Raw genomic sequence first — 23,013 nt, forward strand, 5'->3', positions numbered from 1 at the left:
GAATTTGCTTAAAATTCTCGGGCAGAGATCGATGGGCACGGGCATGCTCCGTTGCTATTGCTTCCTGTTGATCGTTCGGATTAGTTAGACGATTACAAATTTTTCCGTATGAATAAATTTAACCCCCGGGAATGCTTCGACAAGAGGTCCCTGGATCTCTGATAGTGTCGGAAGATCGCAACAAAGAGCGTTTGTAACGCTAGGGTTTACGAGTTTCTGGAGATTATGCAACAAATTTACTATTGTGTCGTAATTTATAGTATAACGAATTTTTTTCTGAAAAATTATTTTTGTACTTTGGTGATAATGATCCCCCTTCGTCAAAATGAATTGTCTTTTGAATTGGTTGACTGGATAGTTTTAATTGTGTTTGAGAGCGATGACTCGCTATGTGCTGTAGCATCTGTATCACTCATATTATTCAAAAACTGACGGGACAGAGCGTTTGCTACGACGTTGTCTCTGCCGGGTTTACAAACAAATTTTGGCGAAAATTCTTCTATGAACGCACGCCATCGCTTCATTTGTGTATTAGGATTTTTGTTCGAAATGGCGAAAGTTAAAGGCTGGTGGTCTGTGAATATTACGATGTCCTTAATACCGTATAAGTAATGTCGAAGGTTTTTAAGGCCCAACTATAGCCAAGAGCTCACGCTCATTGGTTGCATAATCCTCCTCTGTTTTTGATAATGTTCTTGAAATCATTGTAATGGGCCGACCATTCTGGGAGAGGACCGCGCCTAAAGCGCTAGAGGAAGCGTCTGTTGTTAGTTCGAATGTTTTGTCATAATCCGGATAAAACAGCAAAACACCTTCCGATGTCAAAATGCTTTTTACCCTTTTAAATGCTTGAATGGCCTCGTCATCAAAGACTATTTTAGTGTGTTTGGACTTGTGGGATGACACATGGCCATTGTCCCCCCCGAAGATACTTTGTTAATGGTTTGACGATAGACGCATAATCCCGTATAAGCCTTCTATAGTATTCTGAAAGACCCAAGAAAGAGCGTAATGCTCGAAGTGTTTCCGGCTTCCTATAGTCGATTATGTCCTTGACCTTATTTGGACATGTCTTTATCCCCTTTCGAGAGACAATAAAGCCAAGAAACTCAACCTCATCTCTAAAGAATTTAGTCTTTGCTGCTGAAACTCGCATACCGGCCCTTTTCAACCTCCCCAGTACCTTATCGACATGTTGAATATGAGACTTTTCGTCCCTTGAAAAGATGATTATATCATCCATATAAACTTGGCAACTTTGGCCAATGTCGTCTCTCAAGACATCATCAATAGCCCGTTGAAAGATACTGGGCGCATCCTTTAACCCGAATGGCAATCTATTAAATTCATATTTGCCATTGTTAATGCTGAAGGCTGTTTTTTCGCGATCCTTCTCCTCAAGGATTATCTGGTGGAATCCAGACTTTAGATCTAAAGTAGTAAAAAATCTGGAACTGCCCAGGTTTGCCAATATGGTATATCTGGTATAGGATATTTTATCCGCAATCGTTTTTTCGTTTAATTTTCGAAAGTCGATTACCATGCGGAGCTTTTGTTTACCATATTCATCCAGGCCTTTTTTATTCACTACATGGACCGGAGAGTTATACGCCGAATTGAAATTTCTGATAGTTCCCTCCTTCAACAATATTTCTATTTCCTTATTAATGAATCCTGCCGCCGAAACCGGGTATGGATAAGATCGGGTGTAAATTGGTTCCGAGGAAGTGGTACGAATTTTAGCTTTGACCTTAGTATTAAATGGCAAATCGCGGTTAGGTTCGGCAAATGCCTTAAAATTCTTTTTAATCATAGAGTCAAACTCGTTTTTCACAAGAGCTGGGACCGAGTCCTTGTCCAAATATATGGAGTTAACTTGCTCACATTTGACGTTATTTAATTTTTCCTTACCACCCTCGTAATATATATAAGTTTTCCGATGTCGTATCAATTTTAGATTCTATCTCCTTAAGGAAATCGTATCCCACTATACCATCGAAGCCCTTTATGTTAGGAAGAATGAAGAAAGTTGAGACTTCCCCCAAAACGAAAACCTTACATTTTTTCTCTTTGAGATTACACCCGTTTATAGATTTAACCGTAAACTGTCTCTCCACAGGGGTAATTCCCTTTAGAAAGCTCAAATTTTTGATATAGTTTTTTGAAGTTCCTGTATCAATCAGTAACCTAAGCTCCTGCCCCACCGACGCCTTCTTGGTAATGTAAGGTAGGAGCGACCTTATACTAAAAAATTAATCTCGTCTTCCATCGCGAAATTGGAAGCGATCTCGACATCCGAATCACTGTCACGGTCCACAGTAATTTTCTTTTGTGGATCCACCTCTGGGGTTGTCCCCAAATGGTTGGTCCGTTGCACTTTCGGCTTCCGTGAATTTACTGAATCTCCCCTTCTGTGCTCCCGTTTATTCACGTATTGATTAGCATCCCTTTTGGGGTGCCTTCACAGTGCATTTCCCTTTCTATAACCCTGGTTGGACTGTTTGGTACGTCGGAATGCGGAGGATCCGCGGTCTACATCCATTGGAGTAGGGGTGCCCTTAAGCATTTGGGGATTGCCAGGATAGTTATTGTGGTATTTTGGGCTAATGGTAGTTGCTACGTTGTTAACCGCAAATGTTCTGGCGAAATCATAACGCATGCGGTTGTTCCCTAACTCCTGGGCAGTAGCCTGAGCAGAAGGCAAATCTTTAAGATTGGCAGAAAATAGAATGTCGCATAACGGCCGCTTTAGGCCAGAAATAAAAACTCTTAATGCGTTTTCCCTAGCTCTATCATTGAGCGCGGCGGCAGGCTGCCTATTTTTTGAATGAGTCATTATCTTTTTATTTGTTATGAGTGTTAATTGCTTGTCCACCGTATCATAATATTGGCAGATTGACGAACTCCCCTGCCTCAGAACGCTGAGCTCTGTTTCCAAAACATGTAGCGGTCTTTTGTCCGCGTATGCTTTATCCAATCTAGCTATTATAGCTTTAAAATTTAAAACAGTTGAGAAGGTAGCGAGCGTTGCATTTGCGGGGCCTACTATCTTGTTTCTAAATATCCCCATTGCAACATAATATTGCTCTGAACCCTCTTTGTAGTAGAATATAACTCTCCGCGGATGGCGGCTCTAAGCGCTGAAGTGTTTGCATCACTTCATCCAACTGGGCATTCAATTCTCTTTTATTTAGCTCATTTTGTTGTCTCAAAATCTCGATTACTTGTTCCCTAGTTACACTCATTTTGGTAAATTTTTTGCTTTTTTTTGTTTTTGAAACTAAAGACTGCTTACTAGATTTGTATACCGTAAACCCGGAAGAAAAAATTCCAAAAACAAAAAAAATATTATTTTCTCCCTTAGTACCCTCGGAAAGTATTTCTTTTCTTTAATTGCACTGGATCACACATTAAAAACCGAACAATTACTTACAGTATTATTATAGTGTAATATAGCATTGTAACAAGTTAAACGGTTCTTTGCCAGTTGTCCCTGTGTTGATGGATTTTAGGGTTTTCTGCCAGTTCTCTTTGTGTTAATGAATTGAAGGGTCCTTTTCTAGCTCTCCTTGCGTTGATGAATTAAAGGGTTCATTGCCAGTTATTCTTGGTTGATTAATTGAAGGGTTATTCGCCGGTTGGGCGCCACTTTTCTATTTTCGACTGTTCTTTATTAATATCAAATCTCAACTAAAAACTATGTTCTTACAATCTACCCTAAATCCCTACTTCCGGTGTAGCTATTCAACGATGAGTTTGTATTGGTATAGATGCGCCGGCAGCTTTGTTTGTATGTTGGTACGAATGTATTCTCAGCTGCATTCCTCAAGCTGCCCAAAGTCACGTACGTTAATTGACGATCAGCTTGACTGCTGTGAGGTTTATTTACAAAATCCAAAAGCCAAGCAGGCGTGGGAATAAGCTGTGCGATCTAATTACAAACAGCCAGTAACGCATAAATAAAATAGATCGCTAAAAATTCCATCGAAAAAAAAACAGTAAATTCCTCGCATAAATGTAAGCTTTATAACAGTAATAAATGTAAACAAACCAATTTATGGTATTTGATTAAACCAAAGTTCGTACTAAAAACTTAACTTAACATGTAAGGTTCACACTTGTGCTATTTATCTGTCCATGGCTGTATATATATATATAATAAAAATTATACAATATAAATTTTAATTTAAATTAAAGCTGTGAAATTCTTTATTTTTTGCGATGTGAAGATATGCATTATAGGTAGGTATATATATTGTATATTACGCGTATGTATGGAGCGCCCATTAGATGTATGCACATATACTACATATGTGTATAAATATTAGTTCGTGCTAATAGTTTGTCTTTCTTAGTATTTTGAGCAGTGTCAAGGAATTTAAAAATTAAAATTGTTTCTTTGTTTTTCAAGTTGCGTGCCAAACATAAGGCATAATTTTGCTTTACCTTGCCCTACAGAAAATCAATTCTAGTCTAAAGAAGATACATGATTTTTTTTTTATTCTGCCCTATCACACAATCCATCGTAGCAAATCTCCGAATGTAAATGTCCGCTCCGAATCGGATCAATTTTTTATCATGCAACCCATGTGAATTCGAAAAAGTTGTTGCCATACGCACATTTTAAATTTTGACGTTTCGAAATCAAATGTTTTGCAATAAATTGAAATTTCAATAAAGACAAGCGTAAATAAATTTAATTAGACTGGAATATATATTGGAAAAACAAAGCTTTTAAGTGCTATGGATTCTTCGTTGATATTTTCTATAATGTTGGTGGAGGCGGAAGGTGAAAGAAGTAGATCGAATATGAAAATTCAACGAAAAATATTAAGGGACGCAAGCAATCCGCTCGATGTCGAGGACACAATGTAAGTATAGGAATAACCTCATAACTTCATAGGTTAACTTTATTTTATGAAACAGGTTTACTAAAAATTACCGCTTGAATAAGGCGGCGTTTTTGTACGTCTTAAGTGTCCTAGATGGAAATGCACGCTCAATGAGGCCGTGCTCCATCTCTTCGCTCCAGCGTTTGTCTTCCGTATTACGTTTTTTTGCGGAGGGTCGGTTCCAGAATGGAGTGGGAAAGAACTTTGACATTCACATGGCTCAATCCATATTTTGTGGCGTATTAAAAGACGTGTTACACACTCTTCAATGTCACCTATGTCCTCAGTGGGTGAATCTTGATTTAAGCAACGAAGAAAAAAGACAAGCAAAGATGGACTTTTATCAAAAATATGGATTTTCTGGTGCGATTTTATGTGTAGACGGAACACACATTAAAGTTCTTGCGCCAGCTAAGGACAAATTCCTGTATTTTAATCGTAAAGGGTACTATAGCATCAATGCTATGATTGTAAGCCTTGCAAAAACTGATATTTCAAATATCTTTCTATTTTTTTTATTTATTGCAGATATGCGATAATAAAATGAGAATTCGCTATGTGAATGCGCAGTATCCTGGCAGCAACCACGATGCTCATATTTGGAACGTAAGCAGCGCGCGAATTTTTTTTGAAAATAAATACCTAAACGGCGAACGAAACACTTGGCTTTTGGGTATGTGCATACACATATAGACCGTTTGAATAATTTTTTGCTAAAATGATTTTACTCATTCCACAGGAGACGCTGGATATGCTCTAGAGCCATGGTTAATGCCACCTTTTCGTTCACCTACAACAGGAAGCGCCGAAGGAAACTACAATAAAATACATGCAAAAGCCAGAAATACTATAGAAAGGACGATAGGTGTATTTAAGAACCGATTCAGATGCCTTCTGGGTGCTCGTGAGATTTATTATGAACCCATGAAGGTTTGCCAAATAGTGAACGTTGCCGCAGCATTGCACAATATTTGTATCCATTATCGCGTGGTTGATGATTTTTCAGAAAATGTTGAAGAAAACCATTTTAATCAAACGTATGAACCTTCTCCTTCAACATATACTGATGTAGCTATTCGGATAAGGGAATCTATATCTTCAACATTAACACGACTGTAATATTCAATTAAAAATAGCAAGACTTATTTGTATTAATTCATTTACACTTTTTTTATTTGAACTTTTGATAGGCACTTGTATATAAATAAAGGAATGTACATATACATACATAAGTATAAATTTCAGTTGTTTTTGGAAATCGCATTTAAGCTTTTTTGCCCAACTAATAACATTTGTTTTTTATTGAATTTTTAGCATTGATCAAATCTTCCATGGATTGGTTGTGTCTATGGGTTTCTTCCACTTCTGCATTCTTCAGGTCGTAGTGCTTTTCCATTGCTAGGTATAATCGTCGTATACCGGAACAAATATCTTCCAGCTTTTGTTCCTGTATTGAATAGTGTGCTATGGTCTTTTCCTGAAATTCCTTTTGAAGCAAAAAATGGTCTTGAAGTACTTCTGCTGTACTTGTATCAGTTGGTTTGCGCGCAGAGGAAATACGTCTCGGAAGTGCTGGACTGCGGCTCGATGACGTCATTGACACGTCAGCCCCGATCTCAGCTTCAAAATCGCCTGCAACAGGTAGCCCAACACTCACAGTGTTTTCAATTCCATTCGTGGTAGTCTCTAGTGCAGTCAATCGGATGACAGCTTCCTCCATTTCATTGAAATGGTGCTGCCTGTTTCGACCGCCACCAGTAGCCCTCTGTTCTACATATTTTGTTTTCCGCTAGCTTCCTTTTAATATATGCCTTCCAGTCTAGCCATACCTAGTAAACACGGTATATATACACACAAACAAGGCACAGTAAATAACACATTTTACCTTTTTCCAGCTAGTGATGTCTTTCTGTCCACCTTTTTCCAAAACTCAGTCGCTTCTTCCTTAGAGCATTTTGAAAAGCCGTGTGCCATAGAGGGCTTTTCTTGCAGCAACTCCAGCAAAGCCGCATACTGTTGCCTTGTTGTTATTTTGGACCTATATTTTGACAAATTAAATACTGATTGCGCGTTTATTCAATAAATACTTACATTTTTATAATTTTTTCACTTTATTTTAATTTATTTCAATTTTTCGTGGATTTTCCGCTTACAAAAACTTGTCGTAGAAAAATTGTGGGAAATGTGACAATTTGACATTTAGAGTGTGCTCAGTGAATGCTATTCTCCGATTTTCGAATTTACGTTCGGAGTTGTTCGAAATGCATGAATGCTTTTGTAGTAACTTCTCCGAAAAACAGTATACGATGGAGTGCGTGATAAGGCCGATTAAAAAAAATTCGAACTAACATAAAAAAACGGCGCGATGCGGGTCTTCTAATTTCGCCTCTATTTTCACCCGCCACTCTCAGAATGGACCTAATTTTTGCTAACCTGAATTTGTTCCACAGTGTTATTTATCATAATACGAGTATATACAGCATGAGCCCATTTGGTATTTCTGTATTTACATCATAAGCTCCGATATTACTCGATATATCGCGGGCTATTTGCGAAGTAGCTGCATAAACATTGGAATGTGAAAGCAGAAAACAAGCAATTGTTTTTGATGCCAACAATCAAGAGTAGCTAAACAGATATGTAAATTTCGTATGAGATCGCCTCTGTCACATTATCGTGCATTAAGCTTATTTAGTGAGTGTCCCTAAAGAATCAATATTGATTAAGTATTTTGACGTTCACAGATATGTATGTATGATAAGTTGAAAGACGTGTGTGAACATATTATATGAGCCGTTTTCTTTGAAAGTGGTATAAGTGTATTTTATTTTATATGGAGATATTTAAGGTTTTGCATTTGAATAATTTGACAAATATGGACATATATTGTTACGTTAATTTTGTACTTTTTCAACAATAAATTATTTTAAATTTATAATGACGTGATTTTTAACGTGATTAACAAACATTTATATTGAATTTTAATGACTTCAAAAGGACTTTCAAAGTCAACAAAAAGTAAAGATCTTATATTTGCAAAAAAAACATTTTTTTTGCGAAATTTTAAAATACTTTAACAATAAAAAAATAAAAAGGCCATTGAGTTAAGGCTACTATTACTATTCAACCAAAATTATTTATCCTCTTACTATTAAAATATCATTATGATGAAGTTTTAAAAAATAGTCATGATGTATTGGAGGGATATATGGAAATAAATTAATCAACATCTGGAATGATTAGATAAACGTGGTCTACTATATTTCCAAAGATCTGTATTGCTCTGTCTTCCCCGTGAGAGCAATAAATTTAGTTATTTAAAATCACTAAATTAAGTTCTATTGAACATTATATATGGTCTGCTTTTTAAAATCTAATATATTTCAACCCATTTACTTCTCCACTATTGACATTTTTCGCCTTCTTAGAACCGCATCTTCTAAAGATTTTGTAGAAACAAAATGAGTTTGTTTCATTTCATGCAAAATAAACTCTTTATATTTTCGGAACTGTTTTGTGATAGTGTAATAGTTTTTAAGGACATACAATAAATCTTTTTTTCTTATTGTACTCTCATTGCTTCCAAAATCGATATTTCGATAATTTTGGCGCCGTTCTTGGGGGACTGAACAACTTTAAGCCACATTAAAGCCAGTTCCAAATTTTTATTTTGTCCAGTCCACTGTAGGCTGTTACATGTTCTTACGTGGTTACATTTTCAAAATGCTTCAAGCAACAAGAACCAATTTCTTGGTGACCTTATATGACTTTATGTTCTATAATAAACGGGCAGAACCGAAATTCCGGGAAACTAATATATAAAAATGTGTGTCATTTACAATGTTTACACACATATAAAAATGCACTAAATAAATTATGTGGTACAATTTTGAACTAAATATTAGTATGTCTTTGAGGAAAGTGGACTTACACCATTTTCAAACCAATTATATTTGGATCTTCATTAACTTCGAAAATTTGTGATGATAAAAACAAAGAAAATTTTAACATATTTTTTTGGACAAGTTTATAAACAAAAAAATCATAGCAAATTGTATGCATTTAGATCATTAACTAATTTTTGTTTGATAATGAACTTACACCACTTTCAAAGAAAACGTCTCATATATTGTTTTTCAATGAGAACTTTTGTTGCAGGAGGCAGTTAAGGAATTGCCTTAACATTTGATGGTTCAGCAGTTTGTGTTTGGAGCCCTATTAGGAGTAAGATATCATATAAGCAATGAATTAATTAACAAAACAAATTTGACCTTTTGTTTTACTTGTAGTAAATCTTTACCCAATGTAATATTTCCATTTCTTGTTTTGTTTGTTTGTTTTGGTATGGAAATGCATGTCATCTGAAAGAAACGGAACTTTAACTTTTATTGAATGTAATATGGATAGGCATACCTATGTACATATTTGGATATCTTAAAGAAAAATTTGGTGTGAAGTACCACAAAATTTACACATTCGGGACAAATTTCGTTTATCAGGATAACTACCCGAAACTTAAATCGGTGATTGTACATAATTGGCTCATTTGGAATTGCTAAGATATTGTTCAAAAAACAACACAATTGCCAGATTTGAATATTATGGACAGCCTGTGGTCGGTTCTAGATAAAAAGATTCGAGTCAGACCCCTAAAAGACTTAAAAGAGGTAAACTTTCTTCTGAATATACTAAGAAGTTGGCAGATTTGAATATTATGGACAGCCTGTAGTTGGTTCTAGATAAAAAGATTCGATTCAGACCCCTAAAAGACTTAAAAGAAGTAAACTTTCTTCTGAATATACTAAGAAGTTGGTAGAATCGGTTGCTAAGAGGCTGAAAGTTGTTATTGGCAGAAGGCGATACCCTACAGCCTACCACCTTAAAGTTTTTACTACTATAATAGTTCCAAGTAAATATGTCATTTGTTAGTGAGTTGGTCCTTTAGTTCGTGTTATGGTTTTTGTACTATACAATGTATCGTGAATATTCAAAACGATTTTTTCTGTTTATGTGATAGGACACAATGTTGCATTACCAACTGGTATACCAATTTTGTTAAAAATGTGTGTTTTTTTTTTAATCTCATTAATATGTATGTTTAAAAATCTGACTGCATCATTTTTGCAGTGAACCTTTGTGTAATTAGATATGTATATGTAAGGTAAGCAGGGCTCGAATCATAACATTCGTGCACCGATCAACAACCATACGAAAGAAAATTACGCGACACGTCAATCGTATAAGCTGAATCTCATTGAAACAAACGAATGCAATGTGAGTTCCAGTGAAAGTGATGGAAAAGAAAAAATAGTGCGGAGGCAGCTAAGAGAAAAGAGCAATCCTTTGGCACTCCCAAGCACAGCGTAAGTATGTAAGTAGTTAATTATTCTAGCTCAATTACGAACTTTTCGTTGCAGGTTCCTTAAACGATTCCGTCTGACCAAATAGGCCTTCGAATTTGTTCTACAGGAAATAAATTTAACGAAATCAGACACCAAAGCGGTGCCTCCAGTGCTACAATTGGCAGCTACACTTTCACTTTTGGCTAGCGGTGGGTACCAGCACAGTGTTGGCAGCGACTATTTGATCGGTATGGGCCAGAGCACTGTTTCGAAGTTAACTTCGCACGTCCTGAAAGAAATGGAAAGGAAGTTATGCCCGCAGTTAATACGATTTGCGCCAGAAGATTCACTTAGCTGCAAGGAGTGGTTTGTGGAGCAGTACAAAATACCTGGAGGTAAATACAGACAACTTAAATTATATTTTTACTAATTATAGTAAATTTTTAGTTATAGGGTGCGTTGATGGCACTCACATCGGCTTGCAAAAACCTACAGCAAACGAGCACATGTACTTCAATAGGAAAGGCTATCATAGCAACAACGCAATGGTAGTAAGTAGCTATTACAATATATTGCTTGAATAAATGTGATATTTGTTACAATCTTTTTACTAGGTATGTGACCACACCTACAAAATTTTGGCAATCAATTGCCAATATGGTGGTGCCGCTCACGACTTCTTCATTTGGAAACATTCAGACCAGAGAAGAGTTTTAGAAGAACGATTTCAGGACAATAGGCAGGATAACTCATGGCTTTTACGTATGTTCTCAATCCTTCAATCTTCGCAACGTGTATTCCACTGATTTTTTTACTTTGTAACAGGGGAATCTGGCAACCCCCTTGAACCATGGTGCATAACCCCTTATAGAAACGCTTTGGATGGTTCAAGTGAAGCAATTTTCAATGATATTCACTCTAAGGCAAGATGCATTATTGAAAGAAGCATTGGAATTCTAAAAGGGCACTGGAGAATTTTAGGATATGGCAAGAGAGGACGATACCATCCTACAAAAGTGGCAATATGTGCTAACGTATGTGCTGCATTACACAACGTCTGCATTAAATTTAAAATTAACTTGAAATCGACGCCGGTGAAGCAAATCATCTCACTACAATAGGCCAAACAATAAGAGACCAAATAAGATATTTCTTACTAAATTTTTCTCGAAATTAAAAATATATGTACACATACATATGCCTTTGTACTATACTTAAAGTGAAATAAAAAGATATGCAAATTAATTTTTTATTTATTTTTATCACATACTTTATTTATCACATAAAAATATTCGTCAGTCGTAAATACTTAAATACTAAAGAGTGTCAATCTCGCGCGTTGCTTGCTGGATGCGATGTTTCTCCTCTTTTATTGCAAGCATTCTCTCTTGCGCTAGCACCAGTCTGTCCAATTTTGAGTCCAAACTCCTTTGGAATTCATGCATAGATTTAAAATTTTCTTGGAGCAACGCCAGCTTCTCGTCACTTCCACTCTTTTTCCCCGGTGTTCTGCTTCGCGAAGTTTTGGTGCAGACAGGAGTGTATATTGATGGGCCTGGTAAGGAGCTGTGACAAGAGTTTGCCTCCTCCTCATTGCATTCACTGCCACTGATGTTGTGTGGTGTTCGCGCACTTGGGGAACTTCCAAATGCTGGAACATTTTGGATTCCCTCTACACAAGCCTCAAGTCCAGCTGCCTCGATTAGTATCTCCTCACTGGCAGTAATCACCTTTTCGCTACCAGTCCGCTGTTTAGAAGCCTTGTTGAAAGAAAGCTTTTTTTTTACCTGATACTTCTGATCAGCAAAAACCTATAAAAACCAAGAATAATAATAAGTTTTCAAAATATTGTATATCATTTATATACACACCTTCCTCCACATCTTGGCATATTTAACTGGGGACCCAATAGCATTCAATTTCGTTGCCAGCTCCTCCCACGGTCTACCTGTCGTATATCTGCCTTGCGCGGTATTCGGCAGTTGCTTTTTGCAATTACAATTTTTACAATTTACTTACATCTTTGCTTTAATTTGGTCGTTTACGAGCGGCTGTCGGTGTTCGAATGACAGTACGATCAATCGAGTACGTTCAGCACTCGTTCACAATTGTCATGATACGAAACTACAATAAGAAGGTACGTTCACGTACGCCATACTCCGAAATATGCATTTCTCAGTGAGGAGTGGTACGTTCGAAAATGTGATGATTTGAGCCCAGATATAACTGCTGGTCATCTACGTAAACGAACATGCTCTCTACTGTCCAACTAGCGAACATCATACACATACGACTCTAAAGCATCCCATGCAGTTACAATGCAAGTGTGAGTCGGCTGCTGTGAGAGCCAGTGCAGTTAACCCCCAAGAATGATAGAAACAAGATTGCGCCCATCAGAAAATGCGTGGCGTCCCGTTGGCCGATTGTAACCATTTGCTCTTCGTGCTTTAGTGCTTTTTTATTATCAAAATGCGAAAATTTTGAAGTTGGTGTTTGTTTCTTATTTTTAATTTAAAGCTACCAACTATAAATTAAAAAAAAACTTTATTATTAAACAAAAGAATGTTAAAAAAGGTCACTCTGATAAGATTTTAGTGTTAATGAAAATTTGTTGGTTCTTACAAAATTTAATATTTTGTGTTAATTTAATTAATTGTATGCTCCTTTTAAGGTTATGCAAGAATATCAAATGTCCCTTAAAACCTTTTTACACATTTTAAAAAACGTTTGAATTTACTGAATGCGAATTAAAACCATAGAGGTGTAATCGTTTCTTCCGGTTCGCAAAGAACTTGGCCTCGGAGCCCATCTTAGCTAAGGAGTCAGAGGTCTCGTTACCCGCGATACCCACGTGTCCCGGGACCCATGTTAGCATCAAGCTATTATGTCTACCGACATAGATCAGCCTGGATTTACAGGACTTGACTACCTCTAATGTGGTTGGAGGCCTGTCTAATGCCATAAGCGCAGCTTGGCAGTCGCTGCAGATACATACAGATCTGCCTCTCCATCGTTTTTCCACAACAAAGTTCATCGCTTCTTGAACTGCATACACCTCCGCTTGAAACACAGATGCATGCATTCCAAGAGCAAAGTGCAGTTTTGTCCCGCTGGATTCCACGTAGACCCCAGAGCCGGAGCTATGCTCGGTCCTGGAGCCATCCGTAAAAATGCGAAAACAGGGGTTGCCGGGCTCATTTTCTGGGTCTTCCCACAAGTGCGCCTCTGGTAGCACTACACTGTATCTCTTTTCAAGTACCACTCTTGATGGCATGGAGTCAAGGGGCATGGAGAGAATCGTTGGATCGATGTCCATACCTTCTCTGTGTTCCAATGCCGAACAAGAGCCGTACCAGTTCCCACTGTGTTTCAGTCTGCAGATGGCCTTCAAGGCCTCTCCTTGGATGAAAGCATCAAGTGGTGGAAAACCAATCAGAGCATCTAGTGCCGGGCCTGAAGTAGTCGGAAATGCTCCGGTGCAACAGATGGCCACAGTGCGTTGTAGTCTCGATAAGGTCCTCCTGACTCCCACTAGAGAGAGTCTACTCATCCAGACCACTGATGCATAGGTGATAATGGGTCTTATCATAGCCGTGTAGATTCATAGGACCTTGCTAGGAGAGAGACCCCACGTTTTCCCAAAGACACCTTTGCACTGCCAGAAAGCTGTCAGTGCTTTGGATGCCTTTGTTTCAACGTGTGATTTCCATAGGAGCTTACTATCGAGGATTACTCCAAGATATTTAATTTCCTTGGATAGCTGGATTGTGACTCCTTTTAGCTTTGGCAGAACGAGTCCATCAAGCTTCCTCCTTCTGGTAAAGAGGACAATACCAGTCTTGGCGGGATTTGCCGACAGCCCGTTCGCACAGCACCAAGTGTCAATCCGATCCAGAGTTTTCTGCACTTTCCTGCATATGTTCATAAGCGAAGGGCCAGTTACCAAACAAGCAACATCGTCCGAATATGCTTGTGCGTAGGCTCCCGAATCGTTTAAGGTGGTGAGTAGAGGATCGATTGCCATGCACCAGAGCAATGGATATAGCACACCGCCTTGGGGGCAGCCTCTATTAACCCCAGATGACACCAGCAGATCTTCCTTTGCTCGCCCCGAAACGATTCTTTGGGCCAGCATCGAACGAATCCAATTTACTAGCACCCGGTCTACGCCGTGCCTACTAGGAGAGTTACACATACTGTCAAAAGTGGCATTATCAAACGCCCCCTCTATGTATAAAAAGATGCCCATAGCGTAGTCCCTCCTGTCGATGGTCAGCTCTACCCTAGCAACAAGGTTTTGCAGTGCCAACTCGCAGGAGCAGGGCATGTAAGCCAGTGCCAGCCCTTCATACCGAGAAGATTTTCTTCAGGGCTGCTGTCACGGACTCTGCACCTTGCTTCAGCATGGCAGGATACATGCCATCTGGTCCGGGCGACTTGTAGCCGCCAAAAGATTTGATGGCAAATCGAATCCGCAATCCTTAGTGGGATATAGGGCATCAAGAGGTGTATTCATACAATTAAAAATAAGCAACAAAATACTGCTGAAGAAATTATTACGGCATTTAAACAAAATGAGTATTTTATCTTGTTACATAACCTCAAATATAGCAAAAAAGTCGTTACCTTAACAAAAGAGTTTCTCTTAACAGAAAAACTCATAAATTAAATTGTACATAATCAATACGCGTTTATTTAAAAAATAAACGCGCATTTTAAAGACAATTTGTCACGCATACAAAGTTCTTTAAGTAATTCAATAAAAATTTGGTATTTTATTTTCTTTAAAACGGCATTTTAGTACGTTTTTATGTTCAAAGCTAGGCAACACTGAAGTAGCGAGAGAGAGAGTTGACTGCTGAAAGGAGAAGAATACCAACAATAACTGCAATCGCGGGTAATGCGAAGGGATGTTAAAAAAAGTAAAGCTAAATAAAACTGAGTGAATTATTGAACTAATTTTTAAAAAATATATATTTTACAAACTTATAAGCGTTACTTTTATATAGAACAGGCTAAAAAAATGTCAAGAAGAAAGAACTAAAACTCCAAGACGAAATAACAAAAAAAAAGGTAAATCAAGTTACGAAAATGGTAATCTGGCCCTACTGGTACTAATAAGACGTAAATTGTCAAATTCACTGAGAGCAAAGTAACAGTACCACGATAGGCGCCATCTCATTATTCTTTCCATCATGGTTAAGACCAAAGATCATACGCAGTTACTACGCAAGTGTGAGTCGTCTGCTGGGAGAGCGATTGCAGTTAACAGCGAACATCATACGCATCGCTCGCAGTTGCGATGCAAGTGGGAGTCAACTGCTGTGAGAGCGAACAGAGCAGTTAACAGTAAAGAGCAATTAAGTGTGAAGTTCATCTTCATCCGATTAGAAATGGTTAATGGGAGTTCCTTTCAAATGGACCAGCTTGGAGATGACTACGATCGCTAGCTTTGCTAAGCTTACAAGATTATTGTAAATTCTTTTCTTAAGAAATAATTTTTTTTATAATTAGCGCCCAACGTGGGGCTTGCTAAAAATGTAAAGTCTCAATTCTATTAAAAACCGGATTCCGTAACAAATTACGAATTCGTATAGTAAGCTTGGAATTTTAAAAATACGAAATTAATACTGTCTGCGGACGTCAATGGCGTAGAAGACATAAAAAAGAACCATGTTTTCCCCTTTGGTTTACATTGGACGGTGTTGGATGAAGCGGCGCAAATTCAGAAATCCTGTTGCTGTAAAAATCATTGGATACTACCGTAAACATTTTGGATGACCTACCTTAGGCATCTAACGGGCCTTGGCTGCCCTTTGGCAAAATCAATGTACATACAGAACATAATCAAACCACGAGTTTAAAGAAAATCAATTATATAAATGTTTTTCTCAGTACCTATTTTTTTAATTCATACAAATGATATGGTCATCAATGGATTTCCATGCATTTCATAGTCTGATTTATAAATCAACTAAAATTGTTGCCGGAAAACACGGCAAATCCTTAAACAGGAAGTTTTTCTTCATGATATAATTAGTTTCATGAGTGACTCTGAAATAACAAGCGTATTCAAGTGTTTAGTTTTGAAGGAAAAAGATCAACTGAAAATTAATATTGAGGAGTTGATTGCTATTGTTACAGCAGCGGTATCCGCAGCCCTAAGTGCACAGAAAGAAGATTTTGAAAAAAAAATTAAAAGAAATCACACAAAAGTTTACAACCACACTAACAGCCAAAGCAGAAAGTTTTGAAGAGGTTAGGATTGTAGATCATGTGCGTTGTGATGAATCTCTGGACCTTGTTAAATCTTTGCCTGAAGATGAAGGTAGGCAAGAGAGTTTTACGTCTCATGGAGGCAAGCACCACATACCGCCTATAAATTGTATGAAACGTATGATGGAAGCGCTAAACATTATCAAGAAGTGGCAATCATCACAAATAAAGTTAGAGGCCCTGCAGATGCAGTTTTGGCTTCCTTCAACACTGCTTTGAACTTCAAGGCCATTATAGCAAGATTAGATTTCACTTACGCAGAGAAGCGACCAATTTATTTAACTGAACAAGAATTAAATACCTTGAGATACCTTATAGCAGTGGTCGCCAACCTTTTCAATGTGTTGAGCTACTTTCAAGATTTTGAAATAAACAGCGAGCTACTTGCACAAGCCAACATAAATTAAATAATACACAGTAATATTCGACATACAATACATGTATTTATTTTACTAATATACGTTCTATATATTATATAATAAACTTAAACTACTTAGGCATAACTACATGTTCACACCTATCAATCGTAACAAAATTTTTTGCAGTCATAATGGCAAATCACAAGCGACTTAAAAAAACAACAAAACAGTAATAGCACATTATTATATAAATAAAATATGGGCAGATAAAAAGAGCATATTTAATGAGAAGGTTGACATTCTGACTCATCGATAATTTTTGCAGTATAATTTGATACAGTCATTCGAATACAGTTATCCAAATGTATATCTGTAAGCCGATTGCGGTATTTATTTTTAATAAATTTCATATTGGAAAAAGAAAATTCACACAAATAAGTTGAACTGAATAACGCTCTCACTTTCAACGCAACACGACATAAAACTGAATACTTATCTTTACTTACTAAAGTCCATATACATTTTGTATTTGAACCTAAAGATTTTAAAGTCAAGTCACTTTGAAAAGCAATCAGTTCCATTTCTGTCACAGCAATGTCTTCGCCAAAGTTGTTCATAACACAAGTTGCAAACTGTTGTATATCAATGTCCATGAAGGGTGAAACAACAAATTGCGTCACTAAAGCAATTTTGCTGAAATCCTTGAAACGATTTTTGAATTTTCCTTCAAGTTAGAAACTATTTCCATATGATATTCACTGTCATAGGGCTCTAATAGATTTTTGGATATCTTTTCGGAAAGAATAGGAAAATGCTTAGTAGTTATCGCGGTTTTTTAGGTTTTGTTCCCAAAATTCAAGTTTTGTAATAAATGCATTTATATCAGACATCATTGAAACGTTTGAGCACTCATCCTCTGCTTAACCATCGCACTTCAGAGTGAAAAAGTAGCTCTCCGTATTGACAGTCAATTTCATCAGCCATCTTTGTAACGCTTGAGCTCTAATCTTGTTCACAATTTTCACCACCAGTTTCATAACGTTGTTCAAGTTTAGAAAATTTCCACATAATGCTTGCTGATGTATAATACAGTGGTAACTAAGAAATTGTGGAAAACTTTCATCCTTAAGATGCTTCAGTTGCAGCCTTATTTTTGTCGATTGTTTTCAAAAATATTGACTGTTGTCCAATTAACTGGATTTTTAAATGTTTCAGTTTTTCTTTTCTGGTGGCAGAATTTAACGGGAATGCCTTCTCAAAACTTGAATGTACAGTTTTATGATGCCTCTCAATATTTCCTTTTTTAGGAACTGACACAGATGTATTACATAACAAACAAACACTTTTGCCTTTAAGAGGGGAAGCTGGTCTAGAATTTTGAAAAAATCGAAAAATTTTTTTTTGTCTTAAAAGGTGCTTTAGGGTCTTAGAAATAATATACCAAATGAGGGATGCCAGCAAAAATGTCTAAATGCCCAAATTTTTCATTCGACGGCAGTGCCTCGCAGGTATGCCCCGAACGCTACTTACAACTTTAAACGCGTTTTTCTCGAAATCACTTTTTTTAAACTGGCCGAAGACATAACTCGAACAAATCTTTACCGATTCTTACGAAATTTTGACAATACATTCGAAATAGCTTTCTCCGGAGACGTACGTAGGATTTTTTATTTATATTACATAGTTTTTTTTTTTAATCAACAATTTTATGTCGTTCTTTATAGTGAAAATTGTAACTTTTTGTTCAAACGTGCACCATTTCGCGAAAAAACAAAATATCGAAAAAATCCTACGTACGTCTCTTTCTGTTGTTATATAGAAACTAAAAAAATTTTATTTTTTGATCCAGGAAAAAAATTAAGGAGTTTACGTCTTCGGCAATGGACCCACTAGAAAAAAAGGCGCCTTAGGAGAACTGCTGGACAGCGGCCATTTTGAAATTAATTCAGACGAAAAATTTTGTATTTGTACCATGAAAGCTATATTATTAAACCTATTTCACAGATTTTCGATTGATTCCTTTGTTGAGTCAAAATAAATTCATAAAATATGCCCATTTTTTGCGCTCTAGACCAGTTTCCCCCCTTAACTTCTGTGAAGAAGTATTGTTCTTCCCATTCCGAATGGAAATGGTATGTCTTCGTCTTCTTACTACTGCTTGCCATAATGTTTCGAACTCTAACCCAACCGCTGCACGCAGAACGTTGATAATGACGTTCAGTATTAAACTGAGCGCAATGTCGACGTGCATTGCGTATATATAAAGCCAAAAAATTCTCGAAAACGCTAATCGGTTCCAGCCGATCCTAGAACGGAGACGCGACTTCGCGTCTTGTTTGTCGGCGCGAAATCGCTTACCGCAGTGTTGCCGCTGTTTATCTATTTATTATGAAAATTTCTGAAATTTGCTAATACTGGTATGATTTTCAGACTTTTGGATTTTTTGCAACGTGAGCAGCGCGAGCTACCAGAATTGCCTTTGCGAGCTACCGGTAGCTCGCGATCGACGGGTTGGCGACCACTGCCTTAGAGGGAAGTCTGACAGTTTTGAAATTCTACGATGAGGTCGAAAGAAAACTCACATTACTTACTAATAAAACTATCATGACTTATGAAGGCAGTATAACTAACTCAATAAATGAGAAATATAGGCTGGATGAACTACGTGTTTTTTTTTCTGGCCTCAGGAAATCCCTTTGCGACATTCTCTTTTATACGTGTCCAACAGATTTGCCTTCTACTTTGGCACTTGCGCAAGAGGTAGAAGCAAACCATCAACGATATATGTTAACAGCAAACTATTCAAAGCGTTTTGAGCAAAGGAACCTGGGCCAGTTTTCAGGTAGAACAGTAAATGAAAGGAAAAACAACCAAATGGAAACATTGAGTGGTCACAAAAATCCAAACTTTCAAAAAAAGGCAAGAAAAATTCAATACTGATAATAATAGTAGAGAGGAACGCGCTGAAGGGGGGAGCCTGGTTTATGAGGTCTAAAAATTCCATCTCTTTGCGATTTTTTATGGAAAAAATTAATTTAGCACTGCAAATTTTTTTCTATCTTTTAATGAACATTTAAAATGTATAAAAAAAATTTTGTACTCGTTAAAATAAGTTGAAAAAAATGTTTAACATAGAAATTAGTAGAGCGCTGCAACGCTGGAGTTTCCAACTGGCGTACAAAATACAGCTCGTAATTATTATTTGAAGCAAAAAATTCAAATGTATTTCTAATTATCATGATTTCTTATTCAAGATGAACTAAGAAAACTGAGAGAAATTCCAAAAATTTCAACTTTTTGGAGGTTTTAAAGAAAAAAATGCCTTTCTATAAAAAAAAATTCACTTCAACTTGGTATAAAAATCTTGAAAAATTGTTTTTTATCTATTTTGTTAGTTCAAATAGAAGAGAATTTAATACTGAATTGAACAAGATATGATTCATTTCAAAAGATTCATTAGTTTTTTTTTCATTCATGTACGCCAATTCAAAGAAATCATAAAAATGAAAAGTCGAGAAAAGAAGATAAAGTTTGTACTATAGCTGTCCGGTCACAGCGTAACTACCTAACGCTCGCCTATCTTTGGCTTTGTATCTACGGAAATATTGAGAATTAGGCTCTGTAACTTTGTGTGAATATTCCGAAATATATTAGGAATCGCTTAAAACGAAAAAAAAAAAATGATTTTTTTGACCTTATAAACCAGCCTCCCCCTGAAGCAATGTACGTAGACCCATCCACATCTCGCTTCCGCCCTTCAGCAAAGTTTGAGCATCAAAATCCCACCGGGATTTTTTTACCAAGAAATAAGCTGCCAATTTGCAAAGCTTCAATCATCGGCAATTTCCATTAAATAGTAGCAACCAAGGTCAACAAATCAAGCGACCGCCCATATCAGATAGGAACACTGGGCCAAAAGTTCACAGACTCCACCACATTTCTGATACAATTGAGGTTGTAGTAGAAACCAATTCTTATGTAGAACATGAAGTCGAAGCTATTGAATATCAACTTAATTTTTTAGGAAAATTCCCCAGCTTCCTTCGGTCTGAAGATCAATAAGAGCTGAGAGCAGGGAGATAAAAATGTTAGTAGATACAGGAGCTTCAAAAAATTTTATTAAGCCATTTGCTGAGTTAAATGCGTTGTATCCTTAACTAAACCATTCGTAGTTAAGTCAATTCATGGCGAAACCAAAGCAAGAGAGAAATGTAAAATTAATTTGTTTGGTATAACTTCCGATTTTATTATATTACCAAATTTAATAACATTTGATGCGACAATTGGGTTTGACCAGCTAATGCGAGTAAATGCAGTCGTGGTCCTTCAAAAAGGAGAAATTGTACATGATTCCGGAACTGAAAAGTTATTATTTGTTAGAAGTACAAGTGTTAAAGCTTTAAAAATTCAACAAGAAAGCGTTCCCCTTGCAGTAAAAGGAGTTATTTAATATGACAGAAAACAGATCACAAGCTTTCGCCGATCTCACTGAATCTCTGCCATATAATACAAATGTCTACCACATTCGATTCTGCGATTCGTACAAAACATGAAGAACCGATTTATTTTAAGCCATATCCGTACCCGAAATAGTAGATTTTGTTAATAACAAAATAAAAGAACTTTTACCGAATGGCATTATTAGACCATCTAGGTCTCCATACAATAATCCCATTTGGGGGATAGTAGTAGTAGATTTTCGTTAAATGAACAAAAATACCATTGTCGATAAATACCCGATACTAAATGTTATGCCGATTTTATCAAACATGGGACTCGCACAATACTTTTACCCTCGATTTAAAGTCAGGTTTTCATCAGATACGAGAACGAGATAGAGAAAAAACTGCTTTTTCCGTAAAAAATGGAAAGTATGAATTTTGTAGGCTACTATTCGGATTAAAAAACGCCCCCAGCATTTTTCAAAGAGCTATATACAACATCCTTTGGGAACAAATCAGAAAAAGCTGTTGTGTTTACGTACATAACGTTATAATTTATTCACAGAAAAAAGAACAACATATCAAAGACATAGCCTGGGTATTGAATAGTTTACATGATGCTAACACGAGAGTATTGGATTTATTGTACCAAAGGGTGGCATTAATACTGGCCCTGACAAAGTAAACGCAATGCTAAACTTCCCACCTGCCGAAAGATAGTACGGTCTTAGATCCATTTTAGGATTAGCTCGTTACTACACATGCTTCGTCAAAGACTTTGCCATACTCTTGAGTGATATTTTAAAAGTTGAGAATGGAAAAGCCAACGCTTATAGATCTAAGAATGTTAAAATCCTCTTAAACTCACAACAACACAAAGCGTTTGAGACGTTAAAACACATATAAGGATCAGATGACGTAATTCTCGCTTACCCTTATTTAAGAAAACTTTCGATTTAATTACAGATGCTTCCAATTATGGCCTGGATACAGTTCATTCTCAAGAAGCTAGGCCCAGAACCTTGAAAGGAAAAGAACTTCATTTCGCTACTAATGAAAGAAAACTCTTGGCAATTGTGTGGACGCTGAAAAACTTTCGCGACTATCTCTATGGCGCGCGACATTTAAGTATTTTTACCGACCATCAACCACTAACGTTTGCGGTTTCGGACAGAAACGTTGGAAAGCATTTATCGACGAACACAATGTGAAACTATGCTACACAGGGTCCGGCACTCGAAGTGAAACCAATTAAAAAGGCCATCAACTTATTTTGGAAACTTACTCAATTCAAAGTAAAAATGTGTGAAAATAATAAAAAATTAAGACTCGATTTTCTTTTGCTCGATATGACCACTTTCGCCTTGACTATGGCCTTGAGACGGTCTAGAAACTAATTGCAAGCTGTCCGAATGTGACTTGCAGGTATTTTGGCTCCCTCGCAGGCAATACTTTTTCCAGCGTCGCAAGACTGGTGAATCTTTTAGTTCGGACCTTGCTCTCGAAGTGGCCAGAGAATAATCCATCGGATTCGCGTCTGGTGAGTTTGGGAGCCATTCTGTGGACGTTATGATGTTCGGAATGCTGTTTTTTAGCCATACTTGGTTCACTCGAGCTTTAAGAAACGGTGCCGAGTCCTGTTGAAACGTCCATGGTCTGCCACCGAAATTTTTGTCTGCCCACGGCTTCAAAGCAACTTCCA

General features: G+C 37.0%; 1 protein-coding gene and 1 long non-coding RNA gene across 2 annotated transcripts in view; both read right to left on the reverse strand.

Moving 5' to 3' along the window:
• LOC128869308 (F-actin-monooxygenase Mical) overlaps positions 1-23,013 on the reverse strand; it is a 303,193-nt gene that overhangs the window by 106,961 nt on the left and 173,219 nt on the right. The gene's annotated exons all lie outside the window — the stretch shown is intronic.
• On the reverse strand, positions 6,143-7,686 carry LOC128869309 (uncharacterized). The gene is made up of 3 exons (XR_008455260.1): positions 6,984-7,686; positions 6,778-6,930; positions 6,143-6,721 (listed from the first exon to the last, which is right to left on the reverse strand). It is a non-coding gene; the product is annotated as an uncharacterized LOC128869309 (long non-coding RNA).

Source organism: Anastrepha ludens, chromosome X, assembly GCF_028408465.1.
Source record: "Anastrepha ludens isolate Willacy chromosome X, idAnaLude1.1, whole genome shotgun sequence".
Lineage (NCBI taxonomy): Eukaryota > Metazoa > Arthropoda > Insecta > Diptera > Tephritidae > Anastrepha > Anastrepha ludens.